Genomic DNA, 26081 nt, shown 5'->3' with positions numbered 1-26081 from the left:
TCACAACTCCATCAAAACTTCTCTGCCGCCAAGGTAAAAAAAAAAAAAAAAAAAAAAAAATGGGAGATGCCATTCACTGCATCATTTTTTCGTTTTATCTTTATTGACGATGGTTCATTATTGATTTCAGGGTTCAATTCTAACTATGGTCTCACGCTTTATTTTTTCGCTTAGGTGTGTTAATCATTTGTTTACCTTGGCGGAGTAAAGATGGGTTGGGTTTTTTCCGTGCATTTTCATTTATTTGTTTATTTTCTCTCACCTGACGTGATGACACCGGACGCTGCACGTGCCCGCGTGCTGTTTCCTCTCTTAACACGCACTGGTTCTCTTCCGTGCAAACAAACTTGGTTTATTATTCGATCAGCATAAAGTGCGCAGTTCTTTCATCGAAGATCGGTTCTAGCAACGCACCAAACGCTGTCAACGAAGTCACACAACGGACACATTTATGTTAAAAAAAAACAGAAAATCATTATAATATTAAAAAAAAAATTTTATCTGATGATTACAAAATACTTTTTAAAGCCATTTTTTTTTTTCTCTTTTTGTACATTAGCTTTGCATTTTCTTTTTTTCTTCTTCTTTTAAGTGATCGAATCGGTTCACAGACGTTTTGATCTAGTTACTAGTCAAGATAAACCGTGCAAAAAAAAAAAAAAAAAATTACAAAGGACAGGAATATAAGATAAAAAGCAGAGTTAAAAAGAACACAATGGAAGCTACAATACGGATATATATATATATATATATATATATATATATATATATATATATATATATATATATACACGAGGTGCCTTCAATAAGTTTCTAGACTTTTTTGTACAAGCATTTAAAATTGTCGTAGAATTGCAAATTCAGTATGTGATTGCTATATAGGTTATGAGATAGCTGACGAATTTTTATGATTTCAGGTTCAAATGAACAGTTACAGCAGGAATTGGAATACACCCTACTAAAGCCTGATTGTCACAGCTGGTGAATTTCAAAAATGCAATCTGGGTGTGAGGACACTTTAGAAGAACGATATGCAATAAAATTCTGTTTTAAACTTGGAAAAAAAAGTGCTACAGAAACGCATGAAATACTTCAGACTGCGTTTGGATTATCTTGCAGGAACCGAGCATCAGTTTTTCAGTGGCATAAGAGATTCAAGGAAGGCAGGGAGTCTGTGAGGTGTGGAAGGCGTAAGGGAGTTAGAACATCAGAGTTGATTAACCAAATAAAGAATTTCATCGATAAAGACCGTGATGTGTCTATAGAGAAAATAAGTGAACAGTTTGATGCCAGTGTGGAAACTGTACACACCATTATTCGTGAGAAACTGAAGATGGGGAAAATTTGTGTGAAGTTTGTCCCGAGGGTACTTCATCCTTGTCACAGACTATTTGATGAAGATGCGCATCAAGACAGTTCCTCAACCTCTCTGTAGTCTAGACATTGCTCCAGATGACTTTTGCGCTTTCCCTAATCTCAAAGAAAACGTTAGAAACTATTTTCAATAATTGTGCCGAAAAGCAAAAATAGCGTCCATTCGCAACCGAACATTTTGCTAACTGCATTTCATTTCCTCTGATGATATGTGCCATTGTTGAAAATCCATGGATTAAGGAAATTAAAATAACCCCTTCTATATATTCCTTTGTCAAACAATAAATTCTTAAATCGAATATATGTGTTTATATGTTGTTTTTTTCAGAATTTAAAATTTAACCACGAAACTTATGTATATATATATATATATATATATATATATATATATATATATATATATATATATATATATATATATATATATATATATAGAGAGAGAGAGAGAGAGAGAGAGAGAGGGCGGGGGAGGGGAGAGAAATAGAAATCTGTTTGGGTCTTGGCGCTTTCATCAATTTTAATGAAATATTCAGTATTTATCAAATATTGCTCACGAAACATAATAAACCCATTATTTTTATTTGAATCTTAGTGGAAATGTATTATTTGCTTAACCAAAAACGCCTTTACTAAAGTTATGGTTTTCAGTTATGAATGAATTTATTTTTGCTTTTTTTTTATGAAAATAAAGTATCGTAAATTATAAGAATAAAATAAAAAAAATAAATAAGGACATTACGAAAAAACTAATTAAATAAAATGGTAAAAATTATACAAATGTTCACGATAGGAATATACGGATATACGGTTGCCCCCCCCAGGCCTCCCTACCTACCTGACGTCATTTTCAGACAGCCTTTTTACTTTCTGACATTTTGAGCTTTCGGAGTATCCACACTTGGACGTTTGTTGTGATTGCGCGAAGCCAGAATCTCTCGCTTTTTGGGACTAATTTAGCTATTTTTTGTATAAACAATGTGTTTCTTTTTTTTTTTTTATTTAATTCAATATCTTAGGACTTTACTTTACTAATTATCTTTGCAATAGACACTGAAAACTAATATTTATCTTTCAAAGGATTTTTACAATGAATTTATTTAACTTCAAATTTTACCTGAATTTGTCAGCTTCTGAATGTCGCCGTGAAAAAGTTTTTCATTGGAACATTTTTATTCACAAATATTTTTCCCCCCTTTGGAAACTACCTTTCATCATTAATCTTTCAAATGCAATAAAAAAAGTCATCGAAACCTACAAAGAAATTATGATAAACCGGCTTTGAAAACGATGTCTCCCTATTTTTTCCGCCATTTTTACCCAATAAACTCGCATAAGTGCACCTGCATCGCATATTCAGACGCTATCTTTTATTTTATTTCTACAAACTAATTGTTAGCTAAAGAGATTCAAAATATTTTTCCACGCTATCAGGAAGTCATTGTGTGATGCATTTTAAAGTGTGTACGAACAACGAAGAGTTGTTGGGTGTGGTTAACATGAGAGAGAGAGAGAGAGAGAGAGAGAGAGAGAGAGAGAGAGAGAGAGAGAGAGAGAGAGGGGGGAGTGAAAAAAAAAGGCCGAGATCGATAGAGCCAGGATGTCGACTGGTCCTATATGTTGTTCACCTGGGCTGAAAGATGGAGCCACAAAAATGATAACGACACGCTCAAATAACGAACGGAGCATCACACGCGCACTGTTTGAAACGAAATGGATCCCGTTTTTTGTCTTGTAAAAAAAAAAAAAAATAAATAAATAAAATAAAAATAAATAAAATAAAATAAAAATAAACACAAAACAAATGTAGACTATTTGATTTTCTACTGAAAACAATGGACACCGTAAAAGCTGAAGACGGCTCATAAGTAGTTTTTCATTGTTTCAGTGTAAAAAAAAAACAACAAAAAAAAAAAAAATGGTGTCATTATTAGATAGGAGAGTCATTATTAGATAGGAGAGGAGGACGGTCCACAAGTCATGCTTCCGATTTTTTTTATTTCGCCCGAATGGATCAGAAAGGACTGCAAATTGCATTGTTATAATGACTGAACTTATGCATTCATGACATGAAAGTTTCATCTCTCTGTTGCAGATATTGACGGTGTATGACTCTAAGAAAGCAACCCCTGTCATGGACGTGTGCCAGAAGCAGACGTGTGTCATTGAATTCCTGGCAAAAGTGCATCGAGAATGGTGGTGAGTGTGTAGCAAAATAAATTCTGGAGAACAAAACGAGTCACCTGTTTTAATAGTGTACGCGTGTGTATGCATATATGTTTTTGTTTTATTTTCTTCCTTTGAAGATTATAACGCTGATTATGGGGCAGCCAAACCAGCTGCCAACATTGCCCTGCTTTTTATTGATACCAACCGAGAGGTCTTTTTAGTATCCTCGTTGTTCCCTTAAGTGCAATTGTCTGGATCTCTTTTGCACTTGGTTCACCAGTAATATTAGTTAGGTAGGACTTCAGGTTCTTCTTCATAAGCCCCGTGGCACCTATGATAACTGGTATGATTGATATCTCCCTAAGATTCCAGTTTCTTTTCATACCATACATGAGACCTTGATATTTGGTCTTTGTCTCCCTTTCAGCTCTGTTCAGACCCCCATCATTAGGGACACTCACTTCAACCAAGGTTGCAACTCTCTCTGACTTATTGCATATAACTATGTCAGGGTTCACATCAGCATTTTCAAGTTAGGTTGCTGTAGGGATTACATGATCGTAACGTATGGTATATAAATCATTTCTAACTGTTCTTTCAGTGTTGATGTTCCCAGGATTTGCTGTTACATTGGATGTTTAATTTTTTACAGATGGTGCAGTGAATGTACTTACATACTCCATCATGTCTCGCTGTGTAGTAGTCATCCCCTAAAAGAACCTTGCAACTTAATACTAAATGATTCACACTTTCCAATTCCATGTGGCAGAATCTACATTTGTTGTCATTACTGAGACCTGTCATCTTCTTGAATACATTAGTCATCAGTCCCTGGTCTTGAGCAGCCATTATCACCCTTTCCTGATCGTGGTGGATGGATCCCCTTTTGAGCCAGTCCAAGGGACATTCTTTGTCTATGTATTCCTGGGATAGTTCCCCTAGAAAATACTTTGCATGCTAATGTTGGTCCCACTCTTTAAGGTTCCTCTTTTGGAAGGTCTCGGTATATTTCTGCCGATTCTTTCTTGCTATTTCTGTGGCAGGCTTGTTTAGTGTTTCAGTCTCCTCTGTAAGACAACCCTGACCAAAATGCTTGGCCAGCTGAGTGTATGCGTATGATTGTTTATATGTACGCGTGTATGTATATAGATGCATATGTAATGTATATATGTACATTATATATAGCTGTATAATATAAATGTATATGTGTACATGTGGGTGTTATATAGAGATGTATGCGTATAAAAATATCTGTATGCACATATGAATTTATGTGTAGGCTTTGCTATTAGACTGTGGTTAAATAGATATTATTATTATTATTATTAATAGCATTTCAGCCCGGCGTTGCTCGAGTGTTTGGATGTGTATGTTGAGCGAAAAAAAAAACGTGGTAGTAGGAAGGCAGGCTCGAACCCGTACCACAAAGGAGGAAAAGAACGGGGTAAAACCTAACGTTTATGCTGTTACGACCACCGCCAAACCGGAAGCGACATATTTTAAAAATTAAGGCTAGACAATCTAAAGGAGAGGATAACTTTAAAAAATATCGGCGAAAAAAGTGACCCCCCCTGTAGAAAAGTGCCTAGTAGAAGGGGAAGATATTAATGATTTTAGCCAATTTTTCGATATTTGTCGTATGAAAGGCCGAACTTTAAAACGATACTGATCTTGGTAAAATCCGTCGCCTCTATTGAAAGTTTAAGGCAGACATGCAAACAGACATACATACATTTACATATTGGTAACTAAAAAATTTTCGACCTAAACTTATTTAAAAGCTTGCCCTATCTCTGAATACCCTTTCTGTAAAATTTCAAATATTTAGACGAGAAATTGTCCGAGTAATTTGGAAGAGACCGCAGAGGTAAATTTTTTTAAACTTTGACCCCTATTATGACCCCTTAACATTTATTGTTTTGGGCTCAAATCAAGTTATTAAGTTAGATCCATGTCCAAGGAAACTATATCTAAAATTTCAAGTGCGTAGACCCAAAATCGTCAAAATCGTTGAACTTTGACCCTTTAATCGCCAAATTTCTGGCCGAAAACCGATCACATCAATTTTCTCAAATCTCAGTACCCTGTATATCAAATTTCGAGTCTGTATACTAAACATTGACAGAGTTATTGCGAAGGGAAATGTACACAGACACACACACACAGCCACACACACACAGACACACACACAGCCACACACACACACATACACGTTCACTTTTATATATATATATATATATATATATATATATATATATATATATATATAGATTATAATAATAATAATAATAATAATAATAATAATAATAATAATAATAATATTAACAATATTATTATTTTAACTATTACCATTGCTATTATTAGTTTAGGGGTTAAAGTTTAACGATTTAACCTTTAAAATCTTTACCAAACTTCTCCGCCAATTTTGGGCCTAAACACTTGAAATTTAAGACGTAGATTACTTGGACATCGAATAAAACTTTTTAATTTTATTTGAGCCCAAAACAATAAATGTTAAGGGGTCAAAATTAGAGTCAAAGTGTTTTTAAAAATTGACCTTTACTCAGTCAATTTTTAGTCTAAACATTTACAATTATAAAGTGTATTCAGACAGAGGGCAAGCTTGTAAGACGGTTTTTGGTTGAAACTTTGGCTGACAAAAGGTCAACGTTGAAAAGATTTGACCTTTGCGGTCTCTAGCAAACTATTCAGCCAATTTTGTGTCTAAACATTTGAAATTTTACATAAAAGATATTCAGACACACAGCAAGTTTTTTAATCAGTTTTGGGCGAAAATTTGGCTGCCAAGGGGTCAAAGTTGAAAGAGTTGACTTTTGTAGACTCTACCAAACTCCTCCGCCAATTTTGGGTCCAAACACTTGAAATCTTAAATATGGGTTACCTTTTAAAACCTTTTAATATATATATATATATATATATATATATATATATATATATATATATATATATATATATATGCACATAAAGTTATGAACAGTACATAGGGCCTGAGAAAAGCCGGGATGAACTGCTAGTATATTATAAAACTGAAATCGTCTTGCTTGGGCGTGGAAACGAGTTTCCGGTCTCGAGCTTCCGGTTTGAAAAATTCTGCGACAATTTTAAATGAATATTTTGAATTACAAGTTGCCGACTTCTGTACACGGTATTCATCCATCCAAACAAAGATTTTATTCGTTATAAACCATCCTTGGTATATGGTTACTATTTCCTGTTAATTTTAGTGTTATGTGACCAGTAGTTTAAGAGTTTATCGGTTAAATATTTACACACAGAGATACATACATACATCTAGTGTTTTATTTATACAGATAATTGTAATGAACTTAACTTTGGTTTTAGTCTAAAGTTATGCCTCAATGATAGTCTGGCCGGTTAGCTCAGCTGGTTAGAACGTCGTGCTAATAACGTGAATGTCGTACGTTCGAGCCCCATACTGGCCAATTATATGTTTTTTTATAAGTTTTCCGCGTCCGTTTGTATCTTGTTTGCATCACTAAAACAATCATTTTTATTTTGAACATATAAACTCTTAAGGTGAGAATAAAAAAATAAAACACTTTAAAATAAGTAAAAGCACAAAAAAATTAGTTAAAAAAATAATCCACGTAGGTAGAAGAGTAACTTAATTTGCCTGTGTTAACATTTATTTGTAGTGTATCAAATTTTTTCCAGCTTTTTTGCTTTGTTGGTAATTCTGAAAAATCGTCGAATTTCTTGGTTCTTATTTAGTATTCAACCTAAAAAACATCGTTATAATGTACATAACCGCCACGAAACGAAATTACATATTCCAAAAATCACGTAAATTGATCAAGTAATTTTATTTTTATAAGAAAAACTCATTTTCAAAGGATTTAAAGTTTTTAATGGAACGAAACACAACAGTTAAGGTAAATGTGCGTTTTGACATTTTAATTAAATTTACATTAAACAACTTTTTCATTGAATAAAGTTACATTGGACAATATTTACTGTTGAATTAAAGATACATTGTCCATTTCATTTTTATAAAATAATGCTTTGCGTAGCTGGCCCCTATCCTCTTCCAACCACGTAATAAATATTTTACATAAGAGCCTTGCTTTTCTGCTAGCGGAAAAATTGCAACTGTGGTACCAGTGTTAGAACTCTTGCAAAAAAAAAAAAAAAAAAAAACAGATATACAATCGAAATTATCACCCTTTAAGTCTCCTTCCGCTGTTCACTAAAATCTTTGATATATTCTTAATCTTGCGATATTTTATCACCTTTAAGGCATCTAACATTCGCCTGAAAACAATATAGATTGAAGCCAACTGGTTTTAAGCGAATATCTTTTCAAGTATATCTTAATGTGTATACTACACATTGAATAAAGCAAGAAAAATGTTCTCCACTCTGCACTGGAATGACGAAATTTAAATGCCTAACTTTCTATTCAAGGTGGACCCTTTAAATCTTGGTCTATCACAGTAAACTCTTAATCGTCAGTGGCAATATTTCCCAATAGAAAGAAAAAAGTTACCGCCTAAGCATACATTAGATAAAGAGGATAAATAAGGGGTGGGGCAAGAAAAAACAAACACTATCTAGACGTCTTTCAGCCAATCCTTTTTCAAGATATACGTTATAGGATAAAGAAAAAAAAAGAACATTTATTACAGTGCCAAATTTGCACTGAAGGATACATGAATGAAACTTTCTCGGTTTTACACAGAGCGCGCTCAAAACTTCACTTAAAAATTCTCTGTATGGCTGTATCCATTAATTTGCGCCAACCATCTCTGTGTAAGCAAAGAGATATACCCCTAATTTAGAACTTATGGGTATTTGTTGAGATTGTTTCTCTGTCTTTTTTCTCCTATTCCCTATACAATTTTTTTCTTTTTTTTTTTACTCTCGCTATTAATTTATGGTCTTTTGACCACGTTTTTAAACGATGTTTTCTCCTCCGCTGCCAACGTATATCTTGAAAAAGGGTTGGCTGAAAGACATCTAGATAGTTTTTTTTTCTTGCCCCACCCCTTATTTATCTTTTTTTATTTAATGTATGCTTAGGAGAAATATACTTTAGAAGTGTATTCTTGTCTTTTGCAAAGTTTCTTTTAAATGGTTTATGTTTAAACTACAAAAAAACAAAACAAAAAAACAAAAAAAAAAAACAACTCAATAATTAATTATGGCACTACGTTCGGTGTTCTTTAAAAGTGTTTTATATATATATATATATATATATATATATATATATATATATATGTGTGTGTGTGTGTGTGTGTGTGTGTGTGTGTGTGTGTATGTGTGTGTGTGTATAAGAGCAAATAGTTAAAAAAAAATTTTAAAAACACTTTGAAAAAGAGTTAAAAACATATTTAATTTGAAAAGAAAACACTAAATAAGTGGATAGTCCTTAATCCGCGGAGTTTCGAAGAAATACTTTCCTTCTCATCAAAGGGTAGGAATTAGCAAAATGCAGGATCGAATTTTGCATGCAAAAGTATTTGGTGAAACTACAAGTAAGTCAAAGATCTTACTTGATAACAAAAAGTGAAGCAGAGGGAATAGGGAGAAGAAAAAAGGTGATTTCACGTGAATGGATAGTTTGGTGATAAAGTATGCAATGACGGTAAAAAAAAAAATAGACAAAGAAATGATAAAAAATAAAGAAATAAATAAAATAAGAGCACTACCCCCCCCCTCACAACACACACACACATATAACTTCCACCATATCGTTATGTACCTAGAATTCTCGGCAGTCTTCCACTTCCGATATGACCTAAAGATTGGCAGGTCGCTTTCTCCAGACTCTCCAGTTAAGGGTTAAAATGTTTCTAACTACTTTTGAAACCTATTTCGTGCTAATTACCGCTAATTCTTTCCTTATTTCAGCTTTGACTTAAAAACCCGTAACTTTACTTTTTTTTTTTTTTTACTGTTCTGAATTGTTTCTTTTTTTTGCGAAATATGCTATTAACCAATATTGTCTTTTTACATGTAAAACGGAAAAAAAGTCACCTTTGAAAAATGAGACCCCTCCAAAATAAACATTAATCTATTATCTAAACTCAAATGTAAACTACCAAAAAATTAAGCAGACTTCACAAACTGATAAAGAGGTCATTATTGGAGTTTAATTGACTCACTCGATAGATAACGGCAAAACATCCCCTCATAAATATGGGAGAGGAGATTATTTTCAAACAACGTCCTGAATTGATAATTTAGCACGGGACTTGTAAGTAGATATTAATAAGTCCCTCCTACCTATGCCCCCCCCTTTTCTTAATTTTTTTTAATGGAGAGTAGATAATGCAGTGGATCTGTTATCGGCAGCTCCAGTAACTCTCGCTTCTCCTTTTTTGTCCCTCAGTCCTCATGCAAATGAGTGATTTTTCTGACAAAGGGTGAAGAAAAAGCTGCTTTAAAGGTCGGTAGTACTTGGTGAACAGTAGTATCAGATGTCGGAAATTTCTTCTGTCTCTATGTCTATCCTTGTGGCCATGTCACTGGTAAGGGTGCTGGAGGTAAACGTTTCGTCTGGGCTGACGTTATCCGCCTGATAGTCAGGGACCCGAACCTTGGATTAACCACTAAGGAGGCTGTCCTATCAGCAGGCGCAAATACTGGGGCTGCTGTATTGCCATTTGGTGAATGGATTTTGGACCATGCAGTAGTCTCTGGTGGGGCCTCTCGATGCCATACTAGTGGGTAATTGTTACGGCTTTACCTTTTCGTGTGCTGCAAAAAAAATTCCTGTCTTTTTCTCTCCTACTTTCCCTCTCTATCCTCCTCCAACCAAGTATGTCTACCTGTTCCACAAATCCTAAAACCTCAACATGAAGTATCTCCAGAAAAAAAAAAATCAAATAAACCTAGAACCCCATCTTCCAACGTAGACCCCTACTACCATGTCTCCTTCTCCAACATCAGGGGTCTACGTTCCAACGTTCCAGAGATTGAAACCCAATTACAGGAGACAAAACCGGACATATTCTTCTTAAGCGAAACAGAATAGGGCCGACTACTTCCCTAGATGAGTTCATAATTAACGGATACTCTAATTTAACATCTAAATCTGACCCCCAAGATCGCCATGGGCATGGAATATGTGCCTACATTAAAGATGGCTTCCCATGTGGCAGGGATATCTCTAGAGAAGATCCTAATTTACCTTATATGTGCTTCCGGGTTGCACTTGCTTACACCACTGCATTTATATTTGGCTTCTATCGGCCCCATAACAGCGGAGTTACTATCTTTAAGAGTATATCTGAGAAAATTGATCACGTCCTGTCTGCACATCCCTCGGCTAACATTCACATCTGTGGTGACTTCAACGTCCATAATGTGGAATGGCTGACCCACTCAAATAAGACAGACGATGAGGGGAGGTTCTGTCATGACTTTGTCATTGCTTATGACCTCACTCAGATTGTTCACGAGCCCACCCGTGTGCCCGATACTACAGATTACTTTATAAATATCAATTCCTTAATATCTATAATATGCTTTAGTTTTACCATCTTGGATTATTTTGGTAAATTTAATTGTAATTTTATATATATATATATATATATATATATATATATATATATATATATATATATATATATATATATATATAGTTGTAAGTTAGAAAAATATATATGGCAATAAAACTACACAGATTATTCCGCATTTCATCCACGCTCGGATTCGTCAGGCTTATGCGAAGAGTTGTGGTTGCCTCACGTTTTTATATATGCACATTCTATTGAATTTTTAGGTAGCCAATCAGATTTCTAGTTTCCACAGCTTCCCTCCTAATCAGCCAATAGGCAGGCACGTACAAGAGAAAGGCCCAGTTTACTTTAGGTCCACCCTTTCCTTTGTGTGTGCTTTTTTAGCGGGAAGCATAGATATCTAGTGATTTGGTCTATTTTAAACCTAGGTTGAGTTAAATGTGTTTATTATTATTATTATTATTATTATTATTATTATTATTATTATTATTATTATTATTATTATTGTGTTAGTTTATATATATACACACATATATATATATATGATAATTTTTGTATACGTATGTTTATTTTGTTTATTTATTTTCTATTGTTATTGTTAATTTTTAAATTTTGTATCGCTATCCTAGAGTAAAGTTTATCCTGTTTATACAGTTGTTCGATATTTCTCTCCTACAGTTTAATAGATGTTGGGGTTCTTTAAAGTATAGGATAGCAAATTTTCCACGAAGGCATAATCGACATAGATGATCTAGGTCTCTACATGTGTTTGCTTGTCTTACTATTTTGCATTTGGCGAACACTCGTTTTCTTTGAGGTCCCAGTATTTGTTTGCTAGTCTTGTTTTCATTTGGTATATTTTTTATTTTTTAACGTACTTTTGTGGTCATAATATCGGGTCTTGAAATCTAAGGAGGTCATACATACGTAATATTTCATGTTAATCGTGTTTTCTTTCGCAAATATTATGGCCTAGTAAGCTATGCTTTTGGTTAGACATTTATTTTGAAGTGGGCAAAGTGTGCGAGATCTACAGTTGCATTTATCTTGTTATTTATTTTATTTTTTTATTTTTATTTCTACTATCGCTATCGTTGTCCGGAGTTGGTAAGTTTATTATTATTATTATTATTATTATTATTATTATTATTATTATTATTATTATTATTATTATTATTATTATTATTTCTACCAGTTACATATGTGTTCTTTGTATTATTTTTATTTTTGTCATGATGTCCATTTTTTTGTAGTTTATTTTGTTATTGTTTTCATTGTTTTATTTAATATTTTGTTATTATGTGCTTTAATTATCATCTCTAAATTTTTGCAACAGCTGTGTGATAACTTTAGGTTATTTTTATTGAAAATTTTGTGTAAGGGATTGGTTACAAGGAGGTGCTTTTGGATGAGAACTAGAAATTTCCTGCCAAGTTTTGTTTTTAACATTTGATTGTATGGCGCCGTATACGAGATTATATTTCTCTTTATCTTCTTTTTTTTACATTGAGGTCACCACTTACCAAGGCCCAGAAGCAACTCGGGCACAAGGATTATTGTGTGTACAGTAATCAATGGGATAGTATCGTAGTAATAGAATTGGAGATTTGATAAAGTGTCATTATTTCAGGGGGCGGTTTATCAGGATTTTGTTTTACATGGTTGTCACCACTTATCAAGGCCCGGACGCAACTAAAGGATAAGGGTTATTGCAAGTACAGTACGTTAGTGTGGAGATTTGACGAAGTGTTTACTTAAGGGGGCGGTTCATTAGGAATTTGTTAACGTTGGACTTGAAGACACCCAAGTTGTAATCAAGTGGGAAGCAGGCAGACGGAATAGAGTTCCACAGGCGTGCAGTTCTAAGAAAGAAGCTTTATTCATTGAATCCACGTTTTGATTTAGGCACAGATAAAGAGTGGGGGAAATTTTTCACAGTGGATTCAGCTAGACGGGTGTTTTTCGTGAAAGATTGGCGAGGGGGGGCCGGAGATTGGAGTTCAGACGAGCACCTGCCATGGAAATAATGATAAAACAAGGATAGGCTCGCAACGTCTCTTCTGTGGAAGAGAGGTTGCAGGGTAGAGAAAAGGGCATCCCCCACTAAGCCACGAAGTCTATTTTGTACTCTGTCAAGGAAGGATAGGCTGTTTTTAGCAGTTCCTGCCCAGATATGGCAGCAGTATTCCATCCTTGGAGTACTTGGCTTTTATACAGATAGAGAATTGCATCAGCAGTGAGATATCTTCTGAAGCGGTAGAAGGATCCCACCATCTTTCCAGCGACCATGGCAACAGACTTGATGTACGTGTTCCATTTCAGATCAGGAGTAAAGGTCAAACCCAGAAGCTTGTCAAAACACGGGGCCTCTACCAGACGAGAACCATCCATCACAATTGATGCCAGATAGGGATCAGAGCGTTGATGATGTAAGGATAGGAGTGGTTTTAGATGCATTAAAGGTAACCAGCCACGTCTTCCCCCATTGAACCACGCGCTCGGGATCAGAGGAGAGAGAATCGGAGAGAACTTTGTCATTTACAGCCTTTGATGTGTTGCCGTAGATGGTCGTGTCATCAGCATAGATGTCAACGAATGATTTAAGTATGTGTTTAGGGAGGTCATTGATGTAGATCAGGAAGAGAGTTGGGCCCAGGATTGACCCTTGAGGGACTCCAGCATTTATACTGCAGGCCTCTGATTTTTGTCCATCGACCACTACTCTTATGAGCCCATCGGAGAGAAATGATTTAATGATTGATAAAACACATCCAATTATACCGTAGCTGGAAATCTTGTGAAGTATACCCTTATGCCATACATTGTCGAAGGCCTTTGATATGTCAAGAGCAATTGCCCTAGAAAGGAAGCCTTTGTCGTGAGATTCACCAATCCTGTGAGATATAACCGTTAGAAAATCTGCGGTAGATCTTGCAGAACGAAAACCATATTGTGTGTCACTAAGAAGGTTGTTTCTATTGAGGTGATTGACTATTTCTCTATTTAATATGGATTCCAGCAACTTTCTCATAACACACAGGAGACTTATTGGTCTGTACTGAGGGGGAGATGACTTATCACCTGAATTCTTAAATACAGGGCAAACTGAAGAGGTTTTCCAGGGAGTCGGAAAGCATTTCTCCTTAAGGCAGCGCTTAAACAGTTTCGTAAGTATGGGAGCAAGTTCTGGTTGAAGCTTTTTTTAACACTATAATTGGGATGCCGTTAGAGCCAGTTGTTTTACTGGAATAAAGGTTCTTGATTAGCTGTGTGACCTCACGCACGGATATTTGTATATTACCTAGCGTGTTGTGTGTTATAGGAGGAAATATGGGGAGTTGATGGCCTTCGTCGCATAGCTGCAAAGTGGTGTGGTGAAATAAATTCTTTTGAGAGTGCTCAACTATTTGAGGAACTAAGTATATATATATATCGTTTAAAGTGGCTAAGCAGTATTGTTACCGTTTGAATTATAAATCTGGTAAGTTGCTGTACGGAACGAGTGTCGTAGTGGGAGGGGATGTTCCTTGCGTGAGATTTGCGTATCTTTCGACGGCTCTCATCATCGGTCGGTACTTATGGCTTAACCAGCCAATCACAAGACCCGGATGTATTCAAAATCATCACATGAAAAAGATGAAGAAGGTGAAATGCCAACATTAATCATCATGAATGATACTTAACAAACAAATGTCACTTACAAAATATATTTCTGTATCTAGCGTTTGTTACGAAAACTATTGAGCAATAATGTATGAGGTGTGCTAACTTTACCTTTTCTATTATATATGAGAGGAAAAATGTCAATTCTTTGCGTAAAAGTTCACAGCCGCAGCCCGTCCTTAGCAGAATATGGCAAAATGGATATTTTAAAATAGGAATAAAATGAATGAACACGCATTATTTTCAAAATGTACGAACAAACATATTTAAATGTAAATATATTGAAAAAGATATTCGGAATAGCAATAATAAAAAAGTAAATATAAATAAATTATAATAAAAAAATATTTTAGCAGAGCGTGGTTTCGATCCACGGACTTCTGGGTTATGGGCCCAGCACGCTTCCACTGCGCCACTCTGCTACGACACTGATGGTGTCCGTACGACGATTATAAATTGTTTATATACAAGCATGACAGCCCATGATTGACAGCGTTGTAGTTTAATTACCCTCCTTCCGTTCTCTCTTTCTTTCTCTTTCCATTTTTTGTACGGGATATCACGGCCACCAAGAGTAAGTGGTGGGGATATGCCCTTCTCCCTCCTGCTTCCTCTTTCTCATAGAACGGACGTAGCGTTATTTTCATAGCAGGTGTGCTCCTTCACTGATTTCACTCTATGGTCTCTCCCTCTCAGTAAAACATTCACGGGTACTTCTTGGGCGTTGAATTCCATGCTGACAAGCATATTTATTTACAAAGGCTAGCGCATGCGCGGATAACATTTAATTTATTTATTTATTCACTTCCAAAATTTTTAATTTTGTAATTTTTAATTTTTGAATTCATGAACATTTTTAATTTACATTCGCGGATAAGTTTTGGTAAATTTTTACATTAGGTCCACCTCCACGATTTTCTTTATAATAACGACTTTTATAGATTGTCGACTATGCTGAATAAGAAAATCTTGCCACCCCTCACAATTTACTTTAATTTTACACTAGATATTGTTCTCGAAAATAAATAATGAAAGATGAAGTTTTAATATGATTAAATGTGTTTTATTTTATAATTTAAAATGAAAAACATTGAAAATATAAAAATAATTGGATTAATTTTACAGTAGATAAACTTTTGTTTACATTAAACGCGGTACCGATGTCGACCGAACGAGTCCTTTTTATTGATTACATTTTTCGAGGATATTTGTACAACTAAACGACAAATCTGCCTGTTTCTAAAAGTGAGGAATTATCAAAACTATACAAAATACTGTTAAAACCCACCGAATATATGTCAGCCTATGTCACGGTAACATATATAGAGTGAGTTTCTAACAGTATTTTGTCTAGTTTTTAGTTTTATCTCCTTTTCCCAAAATTATCGTGTGAAAGAGAGAGTCGGCAGCCATTTTTAACTTTCCAATACATCGGTAAACGGTGTATGTTTTTTGAGCTGAGTAAACATGTTATATTAAATAAAAACACTAAAAACATATCCAGGTAGGTAGAAAAGTAATTTATCTTGCCTTTGATAACATTTATTTCTTATATATTTGTTTTTTGACAACCTTTTCGAATTCATGTGTACAGTAAAACAAACCCGAAATATTTAATTGGATCTTTGAGACTTGCTCTAGTGATTAAAAAATATTCCGAATTGAGAACATTTTATTTATAAAGTTCTTGTCTAGAATTCCTTTTATATTATAAAAAAAAAACAAAAAAAGAAACAACAAAAAAAATAAATGTTTGTATTTGACACTGAATTACACCACGGCCGGTTAGCTCAGATGGTTAGAGCGTCGTGCTAATAACGCGAATATCGTGGGTTCGAGCCCCATACTGGCCAATAACATTTTTGTTGATTTTTCTCTCTAAACCAAGTTTTCAGGGTCCGTCTTCATTTTGAAACAAACAAAACAAAAACAAAACAAAACAAAAGCAAACAAACAAACAAACAACCCCCCCCCGAAACTATCATACTTCAAAAATCACGTTAATTGATCGTAGTTTTATTCTTATTTAAATATATTTTTAAGCGATTAATGCAAATACGAAGGCATTGCACCGAAACTCTCACAAGTTAGAATGAATTTTTTAGTTATCTCCCCTGTTATCTGAGATTGTTTTCAAGATGGCGACGCGAGACAGTCACTTATCTCTTACTGATAATAATTTAATATTCTTACTTAAAATTAATACTACCTGTTCAATTTACGCGATTTTTGGAATATGATATGATCGTTCTATCATGTATACGTACATCATACAGATTTTTAAATATTTTTATTGTCTAATATCGGATGAAGAATTCATGACAAAAACCAAACATAATCGTAACAGTAGCGTAAAGTTTCACTCGACAGAACTCTATTGCCAATGTTTACTATGAATAATAAGCGATCCTACACTACGTAATTTTTCAAAGAAAATATCTTAGTAACAACCCCCCTCCCTGAAGATTAGGATGACATCAAAAACAATCGTGATATATTACTTCGGTTCTCCCCTCCACACGTTTAGTTATGCAAACATTATTGGCTACATATGTGCATACATGTTTCTAATGACACCCAGCGTCGTTAATCCGGCAGAGCAAAAATACTTTTGGTATGCCACTAGAGATCTCAGCAGAAACATGTATGCAAATATGTAGTTAATAATAGTTGTATAAATTAACATATTATAAACTCGCTTTGTTCATTCATTTGGCAGTCTTCAATAAACAAGGAAATTTCAGTCGATGTACATCTACGATCAAATACAACATTATCTATAATGTAAATCTCACCTGTCTATTTAAATGAATGCATGTATGTATGTGCTTATGTATGTATGTATGTATGTATGTCTAAAACTTTCGATAGAGCAGACGGATTTTCACAAGATCGGTATCGTTTTGAAGCTCGACCCTTCGGACGACTAATATCGAAAAATTGGCTAAATACATTTATTCCTTCACCCTCAACAGGGGGGGTCGTATTTTTCGACGATATTTTCGAAAGTTATCCCCTCTTTTCGATTGACTAGCCTTTATTTAGACCTTCGTCACTTCCGGTTTTGCGATTGACGCAATAGAAAAGACGTCAGGTTTTTTTCACATTCTTTTCCTCCTTCGCGATACGGGTTCGAACTTGCCGGTCTACTACCACTTTTTTTGCTCAACACAAACCTTCAAATACCCAGGCAACGCCGTGCACCCTGGCTGTTATATATATATATATATATATATATATATATATATATATATATATATATATATATATATATATATATATATATACGAAATACATTTACTGCGGGTTGACAGTTGAGGATACTTCCGGTAGATGGGGCTTCCGGTAAGATGGCGTTCTCTAACTGAAAAGGTGTTTTAAACTACTCGGAGTCAATCTTTCCTCATATCTCTTCCACAGGACATCCTAATCTCTACTCACTCATGATGATATTAAATAAGTATCTGCACGGTAAGACAAACTTATTTTGTTGTCACACTCACGAATAGATAAATTTTGCTTATATAAATCACATACATAATCAACGTGGTGTCAGACGTTTAGAACTCATTTGCCTTGTTGACGAAAAAAATAATAAATAAAAATAAAATGGATGTGCTTTTTATTGCGACTTCTCCACCTGATTTATCATCAGAAAATCTTTCTGAAGACTGGAAGGTTTTTAAACAAAACCTTAAAATATATTTAACGGCAACGGGAAAACTCGAGAAAAGTGACAAAGTAAAAAGATTGTATTCTTTTGCAATGTCTAGGCAAACAAGGCCACAGAATTTATAGAAACTTTGATTTTCAAACTAAGGAATTTTGTAACCGTTGAAGGAACGTAACACTCTTTCGTTTTCAGTTTCTCATTGCTCGTCAGGAAGACGTGGAATCGTTTGATGAGTTCATTACTAGGATAAAAATACTCAGCCAAGAATGTGAATTTAATGTAAAAGTTTAATAAGAGATGTAATAATAATAGGTACTAATAACTCACGGTTACAAGAAAAACTATTGGTCGAATCTGATTTAACTTTGCAAAGAGCTATAAAAGCGGGTCGAACGGCTGAATTAACTAAACAAAGAATGGGGGTATTACAGAAATAATTAAAATAGGTGAACTTTACAAAAAAAAAAGTCCGTAAAAAAGGATCACTCTAGAAAGTATTGCTTTGCTAATTCGTCCTATTTCTGATTTAGTTGGGTTTATCAAGCGAGTACTGGGGTTATTATTGAAGTCGCATTTGTGGTCTTTGAGCAAAATGTATGCTTCTCTAGGTTTCAATTTGCCAACTTTATCGCTAATTTTTAATTTATCGGTAATTTGTTTACTTTCAGTATTTATTATATCTATGTAGTCGCATTCGTTTGTGTCTAGTTTTTGGTAGTTTTTTGTAATGTATTCTGTGATTAGTTTGTTATATTCTTGTTTATCTATTTTATAAAAGTCTCTTGTTTTATCTGCTTTTACAAAGATTTTATTAGAGTTGTTTATGTTTCTAACGATTTCGTGTAGTTTCCGTTGGAAATTGTTAGGTTGATGGTGGAATTCTAAATTTGTATTTATGTTTAAAAAGTCATTTTCAAAGTTTATCATATGGTCTACTGTTTTCGCCTTTTTTTTAGGGGTTTAAAACCATAGGATTCTTTTTTGTTTATGTGTTTATTTTTTAAGGAAGAAATTTGCTCGCCATCGCATTCGGCGTATTAGTTCATCCGTTTTTTAAATTAATTTAATAATATAGCTATGCTTGCTACGTGTGGGGATATTTTTAGGGATGTTGCGAAATTAACCCTTTCCATATCTTTTTTTTGGTGTGGTGAAATAAATTCTTTTGAGAGTGCGCAACTATTTCAGTAGCTAAGTATATATATATCGTTTAAAGTGGCTAAGCAGTATTGTTACCGTTTGAATTATAAATCTGGTAAGTTGCTGTACGGCACGAGTGTCGTAGTGGGAGGGGATGTTCCTTGCGTGAGATTTGCGTATCTTTCGACGGCTCTCATCATCGGTCGGTACTTATGGCTTAACCAGCCAATCACAAGACCCGGATGTATTCAAAATCATCACATGAAAAAGATGAAGAAGGTGAAATGGCAACATTAATCATCATGAATGATGCTTAACAAACAAATGTCACTTACAAAATATATTTCTATATCTAGCGTTTGTTACGAAAACTATTGAGCAATAATGTATGAGGTGTGCTAACTTTACCTTTTCTATTATATATGAGAGGAAAAATGTCAATTCTTTGCGTAAAAGTTCACAGCCGCAGCCGGTCCTTAGCAGAATATGGCAAAATGGATATTTTAAAATAGGAATAAAATGAATGAACACGCATTATTTTCAAAATGTACGAACAAACATATTTAAATGTAAATATATTGAAAAAGATATTCGGAATAGCAATAATAAAAAAGTAAATATAAATAAATTATAATAAAAAAATATTTTAGCAGAGCGTGGTTTCGATCCACGGACTTCTGGGTTATGGGCCCAGCACGCTTCCACTGCGCCACTCTGCTACGACACTGATGGTGTCCGTACGACGATTATAAATTGTTTATATACAAGCATGACAGCCCATGATTGACAGCGTTGTAGTTTAATTACCCTCCTTCCGTTCTCTCTTTCTTTCTCTTTCCATTTTTTGTGCGGGATATCACGGCCACCAAGAGTAAGTGGTGGGGATATGCCCTTCTCCCTCCTGCTTCCTCTTTCTCATAGAACGGACGTAGCGTTATTTTCATAGCAGGTGTGCTCCTTCACTGATTTCACTCTATGGTCTCTCCCTCTCAGTAAAACATTCACGGGTACTTCTTGGGCGTTGAATTCCATGCCGACCAGCATATTTATTTACAAAGGCTAGCGCATGCGCGGATAACATTTCATTTATTTATTTATTCACTTCCAAAATTTTTAATTTTGTAATTTTTAATTTTTGAATTCATGAACATTTTTAATTTACATTCGCGGATAAGTTTTGGTAAATTTTTACATTAGGTCCACCTCCACGATTTTCTTTATAATAACGACTTTTATAGATTGTCGACTATGCTGAATAAGAAAATCTTGCCACCCCTCACAATTTACTTTAATTTTACACTAGATATTGTTCTCGAAAATAAATAATGAAAGATGAAGTTTTAATATGATTAAATGTGTTTTATTTTATAATTTAAAATTAAAAACATTGAAAATATAAAAATAATTGGATTAATTTTACAGTAGATAAACTTTTGTTTACATTAAACGCGGTACCGATGTCGACCGAACGAGTCCTTTTTATTGATTACATTTTTCGAGGATATTTGTATAACAAAACGACAAATCTGCCTGTTTCTAAAAGTGAGGAATTATCAAAACTATACAAAATACTATTAAAACCCACCGAATATATGTCAGCCTATGTCACGGTAACATATATAGAGTGAGTTTCTAACAGTATTTTGTCTAGTTTTTAGTTTTATCTCCTTTTCCCAAAATTAACGTGTGAAAGAGAGAGTCGGCAGCCATTTTTAACTTTCCAATACATCGGTAAACGGTGTATGTTTTTTGAGCTGAGTAAACATGTTATATTAAATAAAAACACTAAAAACATATCCAGGTAGGTAGAAAAGTAATTTATCTTGCCTTTGATAACATTTATTTCTTATATATTTGTTTTTTGACAACCTTTTCGAATTCATGTGTACAGTAAAACAAACCCGAAATATTTAATTGGATCTTTGAGACTTGCTCTAGTGATTAAAAAATATTCCGAATTGAGAACATTTTATTTATAAAGTTCTTGTCTAGAATTCCTTTTATATTATAAAAAACAAAAACAAAAAAAGAAACAACAAAAAAAATAAATGTTTGTATTTGACACTGAATTACACCACGGCCGGTTAGCTCAGATGGTTAGAGCGTCGTGCTAATAACGCGAATGTCGTGGGTTCGAGCCCCATACTGGCCAATAACATTTTGTTGATTTTTCTCTCTAAACCAAGTTTTCAGGGTCCGTCTTCATTTTGAAACAAACAAAACAAAAACAAAACAAAACAAAAGCAAACAAACAAACAAACAACCCCCCCCCGAAACTATCATACTTCAAAAATCACGTTAATTGATCGTAGTTTTATTCTTATTTAAATATATTTTTAAGCGATTAATGCAAATACGAAGGCATTGCACCGAAACTCTCACAAGTTAGAATGAATTTTTTAGTTATCTCCCCTGTTATCTGAGATTGTTTTCAAGATGGCGACGCGAGACAGTCACTTATCTCTTACTGATAATAATTTAATATTCTTACTTAAAATTAATACTACCTGTTCAATTTACGCGATTTTTGGAATATGATATGATCGTTCTATCATGTATACGTACATCATACAGATTTTTAAATATTTTTATTGTCTAATATCGGATGAAGAATTCATGACAAAAACCAAACATAATCGTAACAGTAGCGTAAAGTTTCACTCGACAGAACTCTATTGCCAATGTTTACTATGAATAATAAGCGATCCTACACTACGTAATTTTTCAAAGAAAATATCTTAGTAACAACCCCCCTCCCTGAAGATTAGGATGACATCAAAAACAATCGTGATGTATTACTTCGCTTCTCCCCTCCACACGTTTAGTTATGCAAACATTATTGGCTACATATGTGCATACATGTTTCTAATAACACCTAGCGTCGTTAATCCGGCAGAGCAAAAATACTTTTGGTATTCCACTAGAGATCTCAGCAGAAACATGTATGCAAATATGTAGTTAATAATAGTTGTATAAATTAACATATTATAAACTCGTTTTGTTCATTCATCTGGCACTTTTCAATAAACAAGGAAATTTCAGTCGATGTACATCTAGGATCAAGTACAACATTATCTATAATGTAAATCTCACCTGTCTATTTAAATGAATGCATGTATGTATGTGTTTATGTATGTATGTATGTATGTATGTATGTATGTATGTATGTCTTAACCTTTCGATAGAGCAGACGGATTTTCACAAGATCGGTATCGTTTTGAAGCTCGACCCTTCGGACGACTAATATCGAAAAATTGGCTAAATACATTTATTCCTTAACCCTCAACAGGGGAGGGTCGCCTTTTTCGACGATATTTTCGAAAGTTATCCCCTCTTTTCGATTGACTAGCCTTAATTAAGACCTTCGTCACTACGGTTTGGCGATGGACGCAATAGAAAAGACGTCAGGTTTTTTTCACATTCTTTTTCTCCTTCGCGGTACGGGTTCGAACTTGCCGGTCTACTACCACTTTTTTTGCTCAACACAAACCTTCAAATACCCAGGCAACGCCGTGCACCCTGGCTGTTATATATATATATATATATATATATATATATATATATATATATATATATATATATATATATATATATATATATATATATACGAAATACATTTACTGCGAGTTGACAGTTGAGGATACTTCCGGTAGCTGGGGCTTCCGGTAAGATGGCGTTCTGTAAATGAAAAGGTGTTTTAAACTACTCGGAGTAAATCTTTCCTCATATCTCTTTCACAGGACATCCTAATCTCTACTCACTCATGATGATATTAAATAAGTATCTGCACGTTAAGACAAACTTATATTGTCACACTCACGAATAGATAAATTTTGCTTATATAAATCACATACATAATCAACATGATGTCGGAAGTTTAGAACTCATTTGCCTTGTTGACGAAAAAAAATAATAATAAATAAAAATAAAATGGACGTGCTTTGTATTGCGCCTTCTCCACCTGATTTATCCTCAGAAAATCTTTCTGAAGACTGGAAGGTTTTTAAACAAAACCTTAAAATATATTTAACGGCAAGTGCGTGAAAGTTTAATAGGAGATGTAATAATAATAGGTACTAATAACTCACGTTTACAAGAAAAACTATTGGTCGAATCTGATTTAACTTGCAAAGAGCTATACAAGCGGGTCGAACGGCTGAATTAACTAGACAAAGAATGGGAGTATTACAGAAAGAATTAAAATAGGTGAACTTTACAAAAAAAAAAAAAAAAAAGTCCGTAAAAAAGGATCACTCTAGAAAGTATTGCTTTGCTAATTCTACCTATTTCTGATTTACTTGGGTTTATCAAGCGAGTACTTGGGTTATTATTGAAGTCGCATTTGTGGTCTTTGAGCAAAATGTATGCTTCTCTAGGTTTCAGTTTGCCAACTTTATCGCTGATTTTTAATTTATCGGTAATTTGTTTACTTTCAGTATTTATTATATCTATGTAGTCGCATTAGTTTGTATCCAGTTTTTTGTAGTTTTTTGTAATGTATTCTGTGATTAGTTTGTTATATTCTTGTTTATCTATTTTATAAAAGTTTCTAGTTTTATCTGCTTTTACAAAGATTTTACTAGAGTTGTTTATGTTTCTAACGATTTCGTGTAGTTTCCGTTGGAAATTGTTAGGTTGATTGTGGAATTCTAAGTTTTTAATTACGTTTAAAAAGTAATTTTCAAAGTTTATCAAATGGTCTACTGTTTTCGCCTTTTTTTAGGGTTTTAAAACCATAGGATTCTTTTTTGTTTATGTGTTTATTTTTTAAGGAAGAAATTTGCCCGCCATCGCATTCGGCGTATTAGTTCATCCGTTTTTTAAATTAATTTAATAATATAGCTATGCTTGCTACGTGTGGGGATATTTTTAGGGATGTTGCGAAATTATATCTTTCCATGTCTTTTTTTTTGTGTGGTGAAATAAATTCTTTTGAGAGTGCTGAACTATTTCAGTAGCTAAGTATATATATATCGTTTAAAGTGGCTAAGCAGTATTGTTACCGTTTGAATTATAAATCTGGTAAGTTGCTGTACGGAACGAGTGTCGTAGTGGGAGGGGATGTTCCTTGCGTGAGATTTGCGTATCTTTCGACGGCTCTCATCATCGGTCGGTACTTATGGCTTAACCAGCCAATCACAAGACCCAGATGTATTCAAAATCATCACATGAAAAAGATGAAGAAGGTGAAATGCCAACATTAATCATCATTAATTATGCTTAACAAACAAATCTCACTTACAAAATATATTTCTATATCTAGCGTTTGTTACGAAAACTATTGAGCAATAATGTATGAGGTGTGCTAACTTTACCTTTTCTATTAGATATGAGAGGAAAAATTTCAATTCTTTGCGTAAAAGTTCACAGCCGCAGCTGGTCCTTAGCAGAATATGGCAAAATGGATATTTTAAAATAGGAATAAAATGAATGAACACGCATTATTTTCAAAATGTACGAACAAACATATTTAAATGTAAATATATTGAAAAGGATATCCAGAACAGCAATAATAAAAAAGTAAATATAAATAAATAATAATAATAAAATATTTTAGCAGAGCGTGGTTTCGACCCACGGACTTAGCCTCAGCTTAATAATACATTGAAATTTTCGTCACTAAAAAATAAGTTTTTTTGGCCTGTTTGGTCTTCCATAGTTTTCTTCTTATCAAACGCAAACGTAAACAGTGTCGCTGTAGACTCTAGATCGATGCGAAATATCTGGTTACCTATATGAATAAGTGGAATTATTTTAAATTCAGGTACTTATATTATAATATTTTTGCATATTCTCTTAGAAGATCATCCTAAATCTTAGTTAGACAATAAATAAATAAATAAATTATTTCCAAAACCCTTTTTTTTTTTTAAATATTTATGTACGTTTTTTGTGCAAGACAAAAAATGTCAATTGCTAACTTTTGGGGAAAATTTAACATTTAAAATTTAATTAAAAATAGTAGAAAAAGTTTTACATTATTCTGTTTTCTATATGATAAAATTCAGGGTTTTATCTTTCTGGAAAAAAAAAGTTACTCAGAAATAATGGATTTTAATAAATGTAATTTCGTTTTAAAAAACAACAACAACTTGATTTTGCGGCCATTTTTGGCGGTGCCTAATTTACATAGATAACGAAATAAAAAAATTACGTTTATAATTATAGTGAAAAAAAGATTATGATATTGGCCAGTATGGGGCTCGAACCCACGACATTCGCGTTATTAGCACGACGCTCTAACCAGCTGAGCTAACCGGCCAGTTACATACTGAACGGTGACAATCTGTGATTTCTTCTAAAATCCACTGCGTCAGTTTGTTCCTTGACTGACCGAATTCGTTATGCGAGCAGTTTGTTCAGTCAATGGAGCTTCGTATTTATTTACAATCACCCCGCCACAAAAAAAGGCGTCATTTTTTTTATAATCAAATTTTATGAGTGAATACTTCATTACTTTCTACGTATTTTGATGACAATCGTAGTTTTTGTGGGTTTGTATTACTGTACACATAGATTAGAAAAAGTTGTCAAAAAAAAAATATATATATAACAAATAA

The 26081-nt window shown here is 33.8% G+C and overlaps 3 non-coding genes across 3 annotated transcripts; 2 read left to right on the top strand and 1 right to left on the bottom strand.

Annotated features, from left to right (window-relative positions):
• Positions 1-16487: 16487 nt before the first annotated feature.
• On the top strand, positions 16488-16561 carry Trnai-aau (transfer RNA isoleucine (anticodon AAU)). Its single transcript has one exon. It is a non-coding gene; the product is annotated as a tRNA-Ile (tRNA).
• A 5038-nt stretch (positions 16562-21599) lies between these two features.
• Positions 21600-21673, top strand: Trnai-aau (transfer RNA isoleucine (anticodon AAU)). Its single transcript has one exon. It is a non-coding gene; the product is annotated as a tRNA-Ile (tRNA).
• Positions 21674-25709: 4036 nt separating this feature from the next.
• On the bottom strand, positions 25710-25783 carry Trnai-aau (transfer RNA isoleucine (anticodon AAU)). The gene has a single exon. It is a non-coding gene; the product is annotated as a tRNA-Ile (tRNA).
• Between the last annotated feature and the right edge of the window lie 298 nt (positions 25784-26081).

This window comes from Euprymna scolopes, chromosome 22, assembly GCF_053919585.1.
Source record: "Euprymna scolopes isolate OS-2025 chromosome 22, ASM5391958v1, whole genome shotgun sequence".
NCBI classification, from domain to species: domain Eukaryota; kingdom Metazoa; phylum Mollusca; class Cephalopoda; order Sepiida; family Sepiolidae; genus Euprymna; species Euprymna scolopes.
The sequence above is the reverse complement of the archived record's forward strand: the minus strand, read 5'-3'. Positions and strand labels throughout refer to the sequence as shown.